The sequence below is a fragment of the Pongo abelii genome, chromosome 12 (genome assembly GCF_028885655.2).
Source record: "Pongo abelii isolate AG06213 chromosome 12, NHGRI_mPonAbe1-v2.0_pri, whole genome shotgun sequence".
Lineage (NCBI taxonomy): Eukaryota > Metazoa > Chordata > Mammalia > Primates > Hominidae > Pongo > Pongo abelii.
The window spans coordinates 28,772,880-28,790,206 of NC_071997.2; the positions used below are offsets into that span (position 1 = coordinate 28,772,880).

Consider the following 17,327-nt stretch of genomic DNA (forward strand, 5'->3'; position numbering starts at 1 on the left):
AACAGAGCAAGACCCTGTGTCAAAAAATTTTAAAAAAGAAAAAAATTCAATTAATCCACCTTTATCTCATGCCAAAATACAAAATCCTAAGTGAACAAGCTAATTTCAAATAGTTCTTAGAAGGTTTAAAATTATCCTGCTCTGGGCCGGGCGCGGTGGCTCACACCTGTAATCCCAGCACTTTGGGAGGCCGAGGCCGGTGGATCACGAGGTCAGGAGATCGAGACCATCCTGGCTAACAAGGTGAAACCCCGTCTCTACTAAAAATACAAAAAATTAGCCGGGTGTGGTGGCGGGCGCCTGCAGTCCCAGCTGCTCGGGAGGCTGAGGCAGGAGAATGGTGTGAACCCGGGAGGTGGAGCTTGCAGTGAGCCGAGATGGTGCCACTGCACTCCAGCGTGGGCGACAGAGCGAGACTCTGTCTCAAAAAAAAAAAAAAAAAAAAAAAAAATTACCCTGTTCTAAGCACTTTACATATATTAACTCAATTATTACTCACCATAATCCTGTGAGGTAGGTATTATTACAGTCATCCTACAGATGAGCAGAACTGAGGCACCACCAAGTTATTAACTTGCCCACAGTCTCAATCAGTAAATGGTAGGAGCCAGAGAATTCTGACCCAAGCTGTCTGATTCCAGAACAAATATTTAAATCAACTATACTATTCACTTACTCAACAAGTTTTACTGACAGCCTACTATGTACCAGGCACAGTTCTAAGCACTGGGGATAAAGCTGTGTACAAGTGAGACAAGGCCTCTGCTCTCTCGTTGAGAAGAGGGCTGGCAGCAAACAAGTCTAAGGGGGGAAATAACTAAATACGTGGAAAAAAAAAAAAACCAGTTTATCTTCACCTAGTAATAAATGCTATGGAGAAAAAGAGAATAAACAATAAAAGATTATAAAGGAAGGGGTTGGTTCCTATTTTAGAATTAGAAAAGGCCTGAGGCGATGACATTTGAGCAGAAACACAAGACATGAAGAGCCCTGACCACTAGAGGAAGGGGTGGTCCAGCTAAAAGAATAGTAAGTATAACATCCTAAGGAAGAAACACTTTGTTCAAGAACCGACAAAATGACTATGGGACTGGGGTAGGTTGCTGAAAGTCAGTCACCTAGTAAGAGGTAACGTTAGAAGCTGGCAGCTGCCAAATCATGCTATGCCCTGATGGGACGTGCTAAGCGAATAAGATTCAAATATAAGTGTTAACAGGAAGCTTTTGGAGGACACTAAGCAAGAAAGTGACAATCTGATTTACATTTTTAAAAAGATCCCTTTGGTTGTCAAGGTGAATCCCTAGGGAACAGTCAGGGAGCAAGAGAAATAAAGAAACCAGTAAAGGCACTATAGCAACAGTCCAACCAAGAGACAATGGAACTTAGACTAGGATTCATGTACTGTTTATAAGTAGATGCTAACAGAAGAGCCTGCAACCTAATTGCCTCTAAAGAGCCTTGTTAATATCCCTTTTCCCGTCTCGTCTCCTGACTTGCCTTTGGAAAAACATAAGATTATTTTTTAAGGTCCATGTTAACGCTTCAGTTGGTGCTATTACAGTAACAGAAAAAAAACTTTTCATTTTTAAATGTTCTGTTTAATATACCCTATGATTAGTAATACGCCACATATACACGCCCATACATTCTTGAAAAGCAGAAAGAGCCACAATGCCCTTTAGTGTAGGAGTTGCTCATTTATTTGGAGACGAGAGGTACCTGTCACCTCTTCTGATTACCTTTCCTCTCATGCTTTGTCTCTAGCACATCCTGGCTCATTCTAGATTGTGAACTGCAATAAACAGGTATACCAAAGGGAATATGTATTTACTGAGCACCTCCTGAGTACCATGGTGTCACTAGATGTCTCACGTTTAAGAACTGATTTAATCCTCAGCTACCCAAGGTGGGAAATGGTATCTTCATTCTGCAAACGAGAAAAAATCAGAGATACTAGTAACTTAACTTGTCCACAGTCACCAGCTAACAATTTGCAGGGCCAGAAATCTAACCTCCATGTAACTGTGAAGTTCCTGTCTTTCCACTACAGCAGCTATCAAAGAAAGTGCTTTCAAATACATATTATATGTAGTCACTGCAACTTCTTATGAAAAATGACTAGTTTGTTGCTGGTGAGGACAACGTTTCTTTAATTCTCTTATGTAGAATCAGAGTTTTGAAGTTGGGAGTGGGAAATTGGAAATGTAGTGATTTTATATATTCAAGCACATTATTTTTTAAAAATTATGTTCTACTTGAGACCTAGAAATTAATCCTAAAAGAGCAATTCCCATCTTTACAAAAAGAATTAAATATGTACGGTTTACCATAAAATAGCGGTTAAGGTTCTACAACAAAAGATAGGAGTTTGGTACAGACTCTAACCTCAAAGGTCCTACAAAATAAGAGAAGACAGGGCTAAAAAGATAATCATAACACAGGAAAAGGCGCAAACAGCCTAAGAATTGAATGGAAGAGAGCCTTGTATACTGGAGAATGATTCCTGGAAGAGGAACTTTAGGTGAGCTCTTAAGTGTCCAATACAGGAAGGCAGGGAACAATACGCAGCACTGGTGCTTGCACGGGCAAACCCAAGGATATGTGTGAAAGGCTGGTGGACAGATAGATGGTTCCCACAGGCTGATTTGCTACATACAGCACTCCATAGAAAGAACCAAGGTTATGGTTGGTCCTACCCTACCTAAACAGGAAATGGCTTATTCTCGGAGACTAAAGTGCCAAGTCCAGAAAGACCAGACAGATACACAGAATTACGGACTGTTACATAAAGTCCTTAATAGTTACAAGCCCTTGTTATGCTATGTGCTAGTCTGCATTATTTTCACCTAAATGAAACCATTTCTACTTAGTACATGGCGTGAGAAGACGTGCAGATAAACAGAATTAGCAGACGTATATTATCTGCAATTTATTTTACGGATGAGTACATTAAGAAGTGTTATGTGAGATTATTTCTTTACAAACCGGGAATAGGTAGGAAGAGCAGCGAAACACAGCGCGGCTCGGTGCGCCCAGAGCGGCATCACTGAAACAGTATAGAAGTGGGCAAGGGGCGCTCGGAAGGACAGTTGGGGAACGGCGCCCAGCGTATTTAGCTAACGGACAAGCGGCAAGAAAAAACAAGGGAGCAACAACCGCCTTCGGACATTCCGACCGGTTCCGGGATGCACCGGGGACGTCGAAGGCGGGGTGCGGGGAAACGCTGTGGCTGGAGTGCGGGTGGGAGCGGCGGCTCGGCCGGCTCGACATTCTACAAACGCTTGTGGAACGAACGCCCGAACGCGCGCGTGAATGAATGGCGCGCAACTGAATGGCCGGCCGAGGCGCTGGCGCAGGAGGAAGGAGTTTGCGGCGCGGTCTGACCGGGCCGGCGGGATGCGGGGGGCGCGGAGGGAAAGGCCACTGCGCCAGGGGTCGGCGCGGGGCGGCCATGGGGCCGGCGGCGGCGCGGGGCCGGACGCGCCATGACGGAAGGGGAGGGGAGGTCACACATTACATAACCCGGCGGCTGCGGGCGCGAGGGGAGGGCGCCGAGGACAGCCCAGGCCGCGGGCTGGGGCTGGGGCCGGGGCGACGCACCCCTCCACCGCGCCATCTCAGGCCGGCCGCGCTCTGGCCGCTGCCGGGCGGGTCTGCTGCGCCTCCGGGCGACGCGTGTCCGGTCCCGCCCCTCCCCCACCCCGCCGCCGGCCCGGGGGTCGCTCACCTTCCGCGTTGCCCCAGACCACCATGCCCGGGCCCGGCCGCCTCCTCCGGCCTTGCGGACCCCGGCCCCGCCGCCGCCAGTGCCCTCGCCAAGAACCAGGGAGGAGGGCCGGGGGAAGTCAGCCCCACCGCCGAGCAGCGCCGCGATCCACGCTCGCGGCAACCAACCCCGCGCGCGCTCCGCGGTAGCTCTCCGCCCCTCCCCCTCCGGTTAGCGCGCGCGCCGCAGCCACGCCCCCTAGCGTCCCGCGCGCGCTCCCCGGCCCCGCCCACGCCCCCTCCGCAGGCCCGCTGGCGCTCACAGCCGCGCGGCGCACGCGCTCTGCTCCTCCCGGGCCGGGGCGACCCCAGCCTCGGGCGTGGCACCGCGGCGCCCGGCGTCGGCCTCGGTGTTCATCCCCTCCCCGGCCCCGCCCTCTTGTTCTGCAGCCGCCCGCAGGGGGCAGCGCCTGGGCGGCACGTGACCGTCTCGCTAGCTGGGCAGAGGGGAGCGCGGCGCGGGCCCGCCCTCGCACTGCGCCGCCCGCCCGCCCTGCCCCGGTCACCCCCGCATTTCGTTGCCCGGGTCGCGGCGCCTCGGTTGCCATTCGGACAGCGCGCCGATCCGTGCACAGCGAGTCCCCGCGCCTGCCCCGCCTTGGGGCTCCCCAGTGGGGAAGGACACAAGTGCAGGCACTGACCGGGCTTCAAACCCCGGTACTGTGTGAAGATGCGCCAAACACCCGGGTTCCCTCCTTAAGCAATTGATTTACAGTGACATCTAGTGGAGAAAGGGACACACATGAACTGACATTTTCCTATGTCGGGAGCAACCGAGAACCATGGCCCACGCAGGTTCGCGAGAAGGAGCCCTGCGCCACGGCGTTTTCGGGATTCGTGGCCAGCTCCCGCAGGGCACAGACACTATCTTTTGTCCTTTGAGTGCCCGCGCAGCATTGAACCTGAGTATTTGTAGACGGAGGGCCGGTATCCCATCCCATGTACAGCACTGGAGTTACCCGAGAAAGCAATTTTCTACGAATATAAAAATAATATCCTATATTATGTATGCGTAAGTACAATTCTAATTGAGGGCCTTCTAGCAGAAAACAGTCCGTCCATAAGGACCACTTTCTCCCTCTTGGCAGGGTCGCTTTGAAGACGCCACATTGTTACATAATAGTCTTTATTGTTGTAATGCACAAACATGAAGATACTTTTTCCCCCTCATTCCCTTGCCTAAAATGCTTCGGAGTTTGCAGGTACTTAGGAAACAATCAGTATTCTTTTGAAAACTGATTGGAACTTGTTTACTAGCAAGACAGAATACTCAAATAGCTCATTTCTTTCCCTTTCGGTTTTTGCCATTTTATAGACTTCTATAAATGCACTTCAACTTCAGTATTCTCATCGCTAATCCAACGAATTTAGATTGCATACTTTTCAAAGACGTCATAATTTAAAACAAATGGCGCAATTGCTTTTTTTTCTTTTCTGTTTTTTGAGACGGAGTTTTGCTCTTTTGCCCAGGCTGGAGTGCAATGGCGCGATCTCTGCTCACTGTAACCTCTGCCTGCGGGGTTCAAGTGATTCTCCCGCCTCAGCCTCCCGAGTAGCTGGGATTACAGGCATGCGCCACCATGCCTGGCTAATTTTTGTATTTTTAGTAGAGAGGGGGTTTCACCGTGTTGGCCAGGCTGGTCTGGAACTCCTGATCTCAGGTAATCCACCAGCCTTGGCCTCCTAAAGTGCTAGGATTACAGGCGTGAGCCACCGCGCCTGCCCATAATTTCAACAGACTCACAACCAGTTGCCGACTGCAACAGCAGGAGGTCATCTGCTGAGATGCTACAGAAAAACAGTGGTAACCCCTTGTTATGGGTGAGTGTTTTTTTTTTGTTTTGTTTTGGTTGTTGTTGTTTTGTTTTTTTTAAATGTCTAAATGGCAGCATTCCTGCACGATTGTATTTCAATTTTCCACTCTCGTATTCAAACCGAAGATCTTTTTTTTTCTTCTTCTTTCTGTATTTTTCTCAAGGAAGAAACACAAACCTTGAACCAACTGACCTTGGCAGTACCTTTATAGAATACAGTAAAATGGTATTAACTGCAAACTAGTAGGCAGCCTCCGTAAAGGAGGGGAAAAAATCACGTTGCTGTCTACATAAAATAGGATAAAAAGAGAGATGGGGAATACATAAATAAAAATGTATTTATGGACAAATTCTAGCGTCCTTGTGACAGGGTCTTTCTCTGTTGTCCAGGCTGGAGTGCAGTGGCAAGATCATAGCTCAGTGTAACCTCAAACTCCTGGTCCCAAGCGAACCTCCCACCTAGGTGTTCCAAAGCACTAAGATTACAGGCATGAGCCACCTCACCCAGTCCAAAGTTTTATTTTTGTCCATTCTAGAATATTCTGTTTTATGCCATCACATAATGAAGTTCTCTTGTTTCAATTTCATGCACCTACATTTATTCACCCATTTATCTATTTATATTTATTCTCATAGGATTATCTTTCTCATGTAAGGGGAGTCAGGCTGAACTTTGGGCCACTCTGGGGGTCTAGAGATGGCCACGCTGGACCCCCCAGTGATTTGGGGCACTGTACCTTATTTCTGTTTTCTGAACCTCATTAAAATTCATTTCATTACTGCCATCTCAAGAGGCCTATGAAAGTGCCAACCAGTGACCTTTGGAGGGACAGCCATGGATAAGGACATGACTTCTGTCCTTTCACCTCTGTATCTGGCAGTAAACTTTCCTTGGAAACATTTACATCTAGTCTCTCAAATACCAAAAACAAACAGCATGAAACTATTAAAAACAGAGGTTTGTACTCAAGTCTCTTGGCTGATGTAGCACAATAACATGTGATTTACTCCATAGGAAAGAGTGTGCTGATTGTAATAAGGATTCAGTGCATTACGCTGAAAGATGAAATAATAAGGGAGAATGATCTCACACCCACAGAAACTTAGGAAGTTGGAAGTGGAATTGGTTCACCAAGACTGAACCCTTTCAAACATACCATCATGTTTGACAGTATGACTGAACTCTCAAACATACATGGACAGGTGTATATATGTGTATTTAAGCAACACTGTTCACAAATTTTAGGATGATTCAACAATTAGTTATGGTGTACATTCTATATACCTGTCCCTGTGCCAGACCCTGTAGAGTCAACAGCGGACAAAATACATTGCCTGCCCCCAAAAAGCTCCCAGTGTAGTGAAGGAGGCAAACAAGTAAACAGGTACCTGCAGTACAGGCTCAGGGCTGTTACTTGAGGGCAATCTGTGAAGCACACAGGACAGGTGTCAGGGAGGCTTCCTAAAAATGTGACATCTCAGTAAGGTCTGAGAGACTAGCCCAGTTGGTTAGGAAATGCCATTTCCAGAGGGAGCGAGATGTGCAAAGGCAGAGAAAGGAGGGAGAACAGGGAACATTCTAGAAACTGCAGAGTGCAAAGTGCAGAGTGGTGTGGGCTGTGGGGAAGGGTCCATGTTGAAAAGAGGCAAGTAGGGTCCAGCGCATGAAGGGCCCGGTGTTAGTCTGTTCTCACGCTGCTGTAAAGAACTTCCCTGAGTCTCAGTAATTTATAAAGGACTGAGGTTTAATTGACTCACAGTTCCACATGGCTGGGGGGGCCTCAAGATACTTACAATCATGGCAGAAGGGGAAGCAGGCACCTTCTTCACAAGGTGGTGGGAGAGAGAAAAGAAAGCAAAGGAGGAAGATCCCCTTATAAAACCATCAGATCTAGTGAGAACTCACTCATTATCACAAGAACAGCATGGGGAAAACCGCCTCCATGTTCCAATCACCTCCCTCCTTTGACATGCATGGTTGGGGGGATTACAGGTCCCTCCCTCGACATGAGGATTACAATTTAAGATGAGATTTGGGTGGGGACACAGGGTCAAACCATATCAGGCCCTATAAAGTATCTTACTGCATTTTGACTGTATGGTGAGGATGCAATGAACCCTTGAAAGGTTTTAAGCAATAAAGTGAGTTTTGAAAGTCTCTCTGACTGATGGCATGGAGAATGGGTTTGAGAGGTGGTCACGGGGTCTTGCAATAGTCCAGGTGTACAGGTGCAGCCTAGAGAAAGCAGGGGGCTAGATTTCACCAGGGTAGGGGGTCTGTAAAGCAATATAATGAAACAAGAAGAGGGCAAGGAAGTTGAGGGTGTAGGCAAGCGGGGAATCATAATGATTGATTGTGGAACTTAAGCTGAAGGAGAAAGAGCACATGCCAGGGGTAGGTGGAGGTTGCTGAAAGATGATATCAATGGATGGGGGCTGAAGGGCAGGCATGGAGGTTGCTTGAAAGGCTCTTTGGAGTCAGGTATTAACATTACATTACATGTGGCAATGACAAGATTGCAGAGGGAGTTAGTGGCTGAGATACAAGGGAGGACAAAGTCATGGAAGAGAGAAGTTCAAGGATATGAGGGGCCAGAGTGAGAGAAGGATCATCTCTGTGTATACCAAAATCATCAAGAATAAAGACTGGAGTCGTGTGGGGAAGGGGCAGTGAGCCGGAATACTATCTTGATGGCTCCAGGTCAGAAGGATGAACATCATTCAGTATACTCCATTCTAATATAGTAGTGGTCCTGGGACAGAGGTTCCCAAACTTTCTGTTCATGGCATCCTTAGTACCTCAGTAGTTTTTTCCCAGCATCCCTAAGAGTTTTGCCAAAAGCTATATCTAACAGTTTTGCTTATTAAATAGGTAGGGCCAGGCCAGGTGCGGTGGCTCTAGAGTGGTAATTTTTTTTACCAAGTGAATATCCTCTTCAGCAATCTTTCACCATATGGTTTCAGCATCTATTAATGATTCTGGCCTGAATAAACCATTTTATTGATGTCTCAGTCTATTTTGATTACTGTAAAGGAATACCTGAGTCTGGTTAATTTATAAAGAAAAGAGGAAGGCTGGGCACGGTGGCTCATGCCTGTAATCCCAGCACTTTGGGAGGCCGAGGCGTGTGGATCACTTGGGGTCAGGAGTTTGAGACCAGCCTGGCCAATATGGTGAAACCCCGTCTCTACTATAAATACAAAAATTAGCTGGGCATGGTGGCGGACGCCTGTAATCCCAGCTACTAGGGAGGCTGAGGCAGGAGAATCGCTTGAATCTGGGAGGCGGAGGTTGTAGTGAGCCAAGATCGTGCCATTGCATTCCAGCCTGGGCAACAAAAGCGAAACTCCATCTCAAAAAGAAAAGAAAAGAAGTTTATTTGGCTTACAGGTCTGCAGGCTGTACAAGAAGCATGGCTCTGGTGTCTGCTTTTGGTGAGAACCTCAGGCAGCTTCCAGTTATGGCAGAAGGCAAAGGGGAACCAGCATGTCATTCCAAGAGAGGAAGCAAGGGAGAGTAAGGTCCCAGGCTCTTTTCAGCAATCAGCTCTCTCAAAAACTAATAGAGCAAGAACTCATTCATTACTTTCAGGACGGCACTAAGCCACCAAACTGTTCACTAAGGATCTGCCTGCATGACCCAAGCACTTCCCACTAGGCCCCATCTCCAGCATTAGGGATCAAATTTCAACGAGTTTTGGAGGGGACACACATCCAAACTATATCTAGTGGGTTGCAAAGGATGTTTTCCTAATTCCATAATTCCTTCTGCATTTATTAGTTGGCATTCTTCAAAGAACCTCCCATACTAACTGGGATAAACTATAATTTCTCCTTAAAAAGCAGCCAAGCAGAGTCTCAGCCTCCTGGACATCAGCTATTGTTCCTAGATGTGACTCTGATGGGCCACTTTCCTACCTCTTGCTGACTCTTAAATTGGACAACTTCCGCCTCTGACTCAGCATTTGAAATTAATTTCCCATGTGGGAATTTGCAAATAATCCTTACTAAGAATCGATGTGCGCAGGACGGCCCAGCCACTGGCTTTCCCTCATAATCACAGCGATGATCCCAAGAAGTGCCCAAAGTTTGGTTATGTGTGACTAGTTTGTGTCTAAAAATGAGACCAAATGGTGCTTCTATAAAATTCCAGTGACTTTCCCAAAGCTTTTTTGCTGGTCATTTTCCCACAATAGGTGTTTCATTTCTAAATTGTAGACTCTGATTTGGTCTTTCTGTGTTGTTTTGTTTATCATTTATTTTTCCCTTCAAGTAAATATGCTTCTTCCTATTTTGAAATCTTTCAAGTTTCACCTATATCTCTGTTTATTTGCTGAATACTCCTGAGACAATAATATCTGGGCTTGGCGCTCTGCTTGGCTGAAATGCATTCTGCCTGTTAATCATTTCTACTATCAGCACCCTTTAACTTAGCCTCCTGGATATCAGCTATTGTTCCTAGATGTGACTCTTCATTTTGGCAATTCTCTACACTCTCCCTCTGTGAGTAATGAAATTGTCTTTTCAAAATCTAGTCCGTCTTTTTCTCTTTTGTACTTTGAACTCTTCTTTTTCCCTGTGTAATAATATTTTATGTTTGTGTATATGGTTAAAAAACCTGTGATTATGAATACTGCTTGCAATATTGAGCCTCTTAATTTTTAAAATATTTTCCTGATTAAACTCATATATCATGATTAATTCTGCTTGTCTTTTATAATTCTCTTATCTTTATTCTAGCTTCTTCATATTATTTTTCTTAAAAGACCAGAAACAAAAGTCTTCTCTATTGTTTTTTTCTTTCTCTTTCTTTCTTTTTCTTTTTTTTTTTTTTTTTTTTTGAGATGAAGTCTTGCTTTGTGGTCTAGGCCGGAGTGAGTGGCATGATCTCGGCTCACTGCAGCCTCCACCTCCCAGGGTTCAGTGATTCTCCTGCCTCAGCCTCCCAGGTAGCTGGGATTACAGACACGCACCAACAAGCACAGCTAATTTTTGTATTTTTAGTAGAGATGGGGTTTCATCATTGTTAGATATGAGTTCTGAATGTCTTTTCAAAGAATCAATATGTCAGTATGTTCAATTCCTTACCTTCTACTTTTAAACTTAACTTCCTCATAAAGCAACCTGTTCCATCCTGATTCATTTCAATCAGCTGCTCCACCCCAACTCATTCTGATTACCTGCTCTGTCATAACCATTTTTCCCACCAAAGCAGTCACCCCATCACTCTCTTTAAATTAGCCAATCGGAATTAGTTTAGCCTGTGTGGTCTAACCCTAGCCAATAGGGGAATGACACAGCAACAGGGGCCACATGCGTCAGGGATAAGAACCCCTTCCCCTCCCTTGTCCAAGTGTGCGCTCACCATTGCTCCATCTCTAAGGGTGCACCCTTCTATAGAAGTACCTTGCCTTACTGAGAATTAAAAAGAAAATTTTATATTCGAGTGCTATTTCTTTTGAGGCACTGAAACTTTATATATAACACTTTGGAGGCTCGCCCGTGATTACATTCCTCTCCTGGGATGGTCTCTGGTTCTCTCTTGTGAGGAGGCATGCGCCCCGCCCCTTGTGGTGGCCTCAGGGATGAGAAATCAGAACCCACCCAGTGCGAGGAATAACGCAGCTCTCAGCAATGTGGGGGGAAAGAAAAAAAACAAAACTGGCCAGCAACGTAGCTTAAAGGATCCTCACATACTGTAGTGACAACTCTGTGCACAGCCCAAGGAAGGAGAAGCCGCAGGAGCCGGTAAAGTATTTCCTTGGTGGTCGGGACCAAGGTAAGAAAGCTTCGGGAGGTGTGGGGGGTGAAGTAATCCTTGGTCGGGTTGGCTTAGAGGTTAAAAAAGAGGCAAGACAACCCCATTGGGGAGATTTAACTTCACACAAATCTCCAGTAGTATAAAAGGTAAGAAATTTCCAGTGGGGAAATTGAGCCTCACCCCAAAAGGCAAGACATTTCCAGTGGGGTAAACTGAACCTCACCCCAAAAGGCAAGAAATTTCCAGTGAGGTAAATTGAGCCTCACCCCAAAAGACAAAAAATTTCCAGTGGGGAAATTGAGCCTCACCTCAAAAGGCAAGAAATTTTCAGTGGGGGGAGCCTCACCCCAAAAGGCAAGAAATTTCCAGTGGGGGAAATTGAGCCTCACACCAAAAGGCAAGAAATTTCCAGTGGGGGAAATTGAGCCTCACCCTAAAAGGTGAGAAATTTCCAGTAAGGGAAATTGAACCTTGAACCTTACCCCAAAACCATCAAGATGGGAAATACCCCAAGCAAGACAGGGAGCAAGGGGAATAAAGATGGTAACAAAGATATCCCCCCAGATAGCACCCTAGGTCTCATGCTAAAACACTGGAAAGATAATGAAAGGATGAAACATAGGAAAAAGCAACAAATGATAAAATATTGCTGTTTTATTGGGACTCAGGGACCCATCCTCAGACCCTCAATCTTCTGGCCAAAGTTTGGGTTGAATGAGGATGTAACGTGTCAGCTTCTAATCTGATATGTTAATGATAAAAGTCCAGTGTCTCAAGAAGAACTAGGCTATGCGCTTTGTTGGAGGCAAGGACTTGCCCTCCTTTTCCCTTAAAAACAAATAGGGAGGAACCCAATCTGGCACCTCAAAATGAAAAGTCAGAGGAGCCAGGTCTCATGCCTAAAGACTCTAGCGCATGGGATCCCTGAGACTATCTCCCCCATTCATTGTCCCCAGGCTTTCCCCTCAGACAGCCACTGCTGCCTCAGATCCCATTCCAAATTCCCCCTCTACTCACGTTATCCCTCCTCCTTATGACCCTGACACTTGGGAATTACCATCCCATCTCAGCCTGTTCCTTCCCAACCTAAATACCCCTTTCTAAAAGGACTCCAGCATGAAGTAGAACTGTGTAAAAAAGATATTCAGAATTTCCCATTTCCCTCCATACCTAAGAGGTCAGCCCTGACCCTCTTCCCTTTGAAAGAGGTACCACAAGGAGGGGGCGCCATTGGCTTTGTAAATGCTCCCTTAACCAGATCAGAAGTCTGGAATTTTAAAAAGGAGCTTAAACCGCTACTAGATAACCCTTATGGAGTGGCAGACCAAATTGACCAATTTTTAGGACCTCAGTTGTACACTTGGGTCGAGTTAATATCCATCTTGGGCATCCTGTTTTCAGGGGAAGAAAGTATGATTCATGGGGCTGCTATGGTAGCGTGGGAACATGAGCACCCTCCCAGTGAAAACATTTCTACCACGGACCAGAAATTCCCCACCCAAGACCCCTGGTGGGACAATAACAACACAGATCGCCAGGAAAATATGCAGGACCTAAGGGAGATAATAATAAAAGGAATTTGGGAATCAGTACCCCGAACCCAAAATCTTTCTAAAGCATTTGATATACAACAGGAAAAGGATGAACGGCCTATGAAATTCCTAGACAGACTGAGGGAGCAAATGAGGCAATATGCAGGCCTCAATTGGATGATCCCCTTGGGCAAGTAATGTTGAAACTCCAATTTGTCACTAAAAGTTGGCCAGACATTTCAAGAGTTACAAAAGATAGACAATTGGGAAGATCCTCCCCTAAGTGAGCTTCTCAGGGAAGCTCAGAAAGTATACGTGAAAAGGGACGAAGAAAAACAGAAACAAAAGGTAAAACATATGTTTCCACCTTCCAACAGATGGCTCCAAACCCAGGTACTTCTAGACAGTTTCCAGGGAGCCAGAAACTATAAAGGGTCCGAACCCTCTTTTAAAAGATCCCAGCCTCCATCTGGAGGACCAAGGTTCTCGTCTACCAGGCCCCCTAAAGAGTATGGGGGAGAAGGGTTAAAGAATCCCAGAACCGAGGTGAGGAGCGCCTCTGCCCGGCCGCCCCGTCTGGGAGGTGAGGAGCGCCTCTGCCTGGCCGCCACCCCGTCTGGGAGGAAGTGAGGAGCACCTCTGCCCAGCTGCCCCATCTGGGAAGTGAGGAGCGCCTCTGCCTGGCTGCCACCCCCTATGGGAAGTGAGGAGCGCCTCTGCCCGGCCGCCCACTCTGGGAAGTGAGGAGCGCCTCTGCCTGGCCGCCCACTCTGGGAGGTGAGGAGCGCCTCTGCCTGGCCACTCCGTCTGGGAAGGGAGGAGCGCCTCTGCCCGGCCACCCCGTCTGGGAAGTGAGGAGCGCCTCTGCCCGGCCGCCACCCCGTCTGGGAGGAAGTGAGGAGCGCCTCTGCCCGGCTGCCCCGTCTGGGAAGTGAGGAGCGCCTCTACCTGGCCGCCCCGTCTAGGAGGTTAGGAGCGCCTCTGCCCGGCCGCCCCGTCTGGGAGGTGAGGAGCACCTCTGCCCGGTGGCCCTGTCTGGGAGGTGAGGAGTGCCTCTGCCCAGCCGCCACCCCGTCTGGGAGGAAGTGAGGAGCACCTCTGCCCGGCCGCCCCCTCTGGGAAGTGAGGAGCGCCTCTGCCTGGCCGCCACCCCGTCTGGGAGGAAGTGAGGAGCGCCTCTGCCTGGCTGCCCCATCTGGGAAGGGAGGAGCACCTCTGCCCATCCGCCACACCGTCTGGGAAGTGAGGAGCGCCTCTGCCTGGCCACCCCGTCTAGGAGGTGAGGAGCGCCTCTGCCCGGCCGCCCAGTCTGGGAAGTGAGGAGCGCCTCTGCCCGGCCGCCCAGTCTGGGAAGTGAGGAGCGCCTCTGCCCGGCCGCCCTGTCTGGGAGGTGAGGAGCGCCTCTGCCTGGCCGCCACCCCATCTGGGAGGAAGTGAGGAGCGTCTCTGCCCGGCCGCCCCGTCTGGGAAGTGAGGAGCGCCTCTGCCCGGCCGCCCGGTCTGGGAAGTGAGGAGCGCCTCTGCCCGGCCACCCCCTCTGGGAAGTGAGGAGCGCCTCTGCCCGGCCGCCCCGTCTGGGAGGTGAGGAGCGCCTCTGCCCGGCTGCCACCCGGTCTGGGAGGAAGTGAGGAGCGCCTCTGCCCGGGCGGCCCCGTCTGGGAAGCGAGGAGCGCCTCTGCCCGGGCGGCCCCGTCTGGGAAGCGAGGAGCGCCTCTGCCCGGCCGCCCCGTCTGGGAGGAGAGGAGCGCCTCTGCCCGGGCGGCCCCGTCTGGGAAGTGAGGAGCGCCTCTGCCCGGGCGGCCCCGTCTGGGAAGCGAGGAGCGCCTCTGCCCGGCCGCCCTGTCTGGGAGGTGTACCCAACAGCTCCGAAGAGACAGCGACCATCGGGAGCGGGCCATGAGGACGATGGCGGTTTTGTTGAAAGGAAGGGGGGGGAAGTGTGGGGAAAGGAAGGAGAGATCAGATTGTTGCTGTGTTTGTGTAGAAAGGGGTGGGCATAGGAGACTCCATTTTGTTCTGACTAGGAGAAATTCTTCTGCCTTGGGATGCTGTTGATCTATGGCCTTTCCCCCAGCCCCATGCTCTCTGAAACATATGCTGTGTCAACTCAGGGTTAAATGGATTAAGGGCGGTGCAAGATGTACTTTGTTAAACAGATGCTTGAAGGCAGCATGCTCTTTAAGAGTCATCACCACTCCCTAATCTCCAGTACCCAGGGGCACAAACACTGCAGAAGGCCGCAGGGTCCTCTGCCTAGGAAAACCAGAGACCTTTGTTCATGTGTTTATCTCCTGACCTTCTCTCCACTATTATCCTATGACCCTCCCATATCCCCCTCTCCGAGAAACACCCAAGAATCATCAATAAATACTTCATAAATTAAACAAACAAACAAACAAACAAACAAACAAAAAAGAATCCCAGAACCAAGAGGGAGGAAGGACAAGATAGGTGCTGTAGATGTGGAAGAACAGGCCACTTCAAGAAAGGATGTCCTGAACTAAGGAGAAAGAAGCCCTTCCACTCATGACTTTTGAGGAAGAATAGGGGGATCAGGGGCTCTGTCTCTTTTATCTTGAGTCCCACCAGGAGCCCTTGACAAATTTGGAGGTGGGACCTAAACATGACTAAAAGGAGCCCCTTTTTAGTCAATTCAGGGGCTGCTCGCTCCTCTGTTTCCCCCCGTCTAATGTTGCCGCCTCCTCAGAGGAACTTTCATTCTCCAGGATGGAAGGGGAAGGAGAGGGGAGAACAGCAGCATAAGCAGCTGGCAGAGGCAGGGAAAGACCAGCAGAGAGGAAAGAGAGAGCGAGAGAGAGGAAAAAGAGAGAAAGAGAGAGCGAGAGAGAGGAAAAAGAGAGAAAAAGAGAGCAGAGAGAGAGAGGAAGAGACAGATAAAGAGGGAGTCAGAGAGAGAGGAAGAGACAAAGAGGGAGTCAGAGAGAGAGACAGAAAGTCAGAGAGAGAAAGAGACAGATAGAAGTAGTAAAGAGAAAACAATGTACCCTATTCCTTTAAACGCCAGGGTAAATTCAAAACCTGTAATTCATAATCGAATGTCTTCTCGGTGACACTATAACACTCCAATACCACTTTGTTGTCAGTGTTAATAAGGGCATAGCCCAAAAGCACTGAGGCAACTGATAACCCCATAGCCTTCCTATCAGAAATCGTTAGTAACCCACGGATGGCCCAAATGCATGCAATCTGTAGCAGCAACTGCTTTGATAGCAGATGAAAGTAGAAAAATAACTTTTAGAGGAAACCTTATTGTAAGCACACCTCACCAGTTCAGAAGTATCCTAAGTCAAAAAAAAAAAAGCAAAAAGGTAGCTTACTAACTCAAAAATCTTAAAGTACGGGGCTATTCTGTTAGAAAAAGATGATTTAACATTAACCACTGATAATTCCCTTAGCAGGTTTCCTAACAGGGGATCTAAATCTTAATTACCATACAAAGGTCCAACCAGACCTAGGAGGAACTCCCTTCAGGACAGGGGGATAGATGGTTCCTCCCAAGTGACTGAGGGAAAAAGACACAATGGGTATTTAGTAATTAATAGGGAAACTCTTGTAAAAGCAAAGTTAGGAAAATTGCCTAATAATTGGTCTGCTCAAATGTGAGAGCTGTTTGCACTCAGCCAAGCCTTAAGGTACTTACAGAACCAGGAAGGAACCATCTATACCAATTCTAAGTTAATTTGGACTAAACAAGGTCTTATTAATGCAAAGGATAATTGAAATCCCAAACTTACAAGGTTTTCAAAAAAGTAAAGTTTGCTAAAAGTTAACAGTGTAACATGTATTATCCTAACTTCTAATCTTGTGGCCTTAGGCAGTCTAGTCCACAGACGTGAAGGAAGTTTGCTTTGGAAAAGAATGGTTGTCATCTTTGGAAAAGAAAAAGGGGGGGGAATGGAGAATTTATGTTAAAAGAATGCTATATGGTAAATTATTGTCCTAAAATAAATTAACTGGCTGTTTAAAGAAAGAGATGTTTGCAACAAGACAAAATTGAGGCATGTCGAAGAATTGTCTGTGGAAGTCGTGAAAAAAAAAATGTGTGTTATAAAAGGGGATTTATGCAAGAAATGTTGTATAATTTAAATGTATTTAGGTATCCTGAATGTAAAACTATTGAAGAAACAGTTTATGTGCAAGGTGTATAAGGAAAGTAAAATATACTTTTGGTAAAAAGATTATAAGGAGGAATAAGGACGTGGATTTTTACCTACATTAAAAGGTTAAAAAATTGTTTTGAAAGTTTTAAGCAAGTTTAAAACATTAACCGTAAAGGAAATTCTGTGTGTAAACATATTGGCTAAAGTTATAAGGGTATCATCCAGTTTTTCTGTGAATTGGACATTAAAAGCACAACGGGTTTTTCTTAAAGCACCAACCTGCTCTTTAACAAAAATTATAAAAGGTTAAAAGAGTCTAGAAAAATCTTACCTT

General features: G+C 47.5%; 1 protein-coding gene across 8 annotated transcripts in view; it reads right to left on the reverse strand.

Annotated features, from left to right (window-relative positions):
- Positions 1-3,947, reverse strand: part of REV1 (REV1 DNA directed polymerase) — an 89,489-nt gene extending 85,542 nt beyond the window's left edge. For 4 of the 8 annotated variants that reach the window (XM_063713276.1, XM_063713277.1, XM_024241959.3 and 1 more), the window contains exon 1: positions 3,728-3,932. The gene's annotated coding sequence lies outside the window, so the exon portion shown is untranslated. 8 annotated transcript variants of the gene reach the window in all.
- Between the last annotated feature and the right edge of the window lie 13,380 nt (positions 3,948-17,327).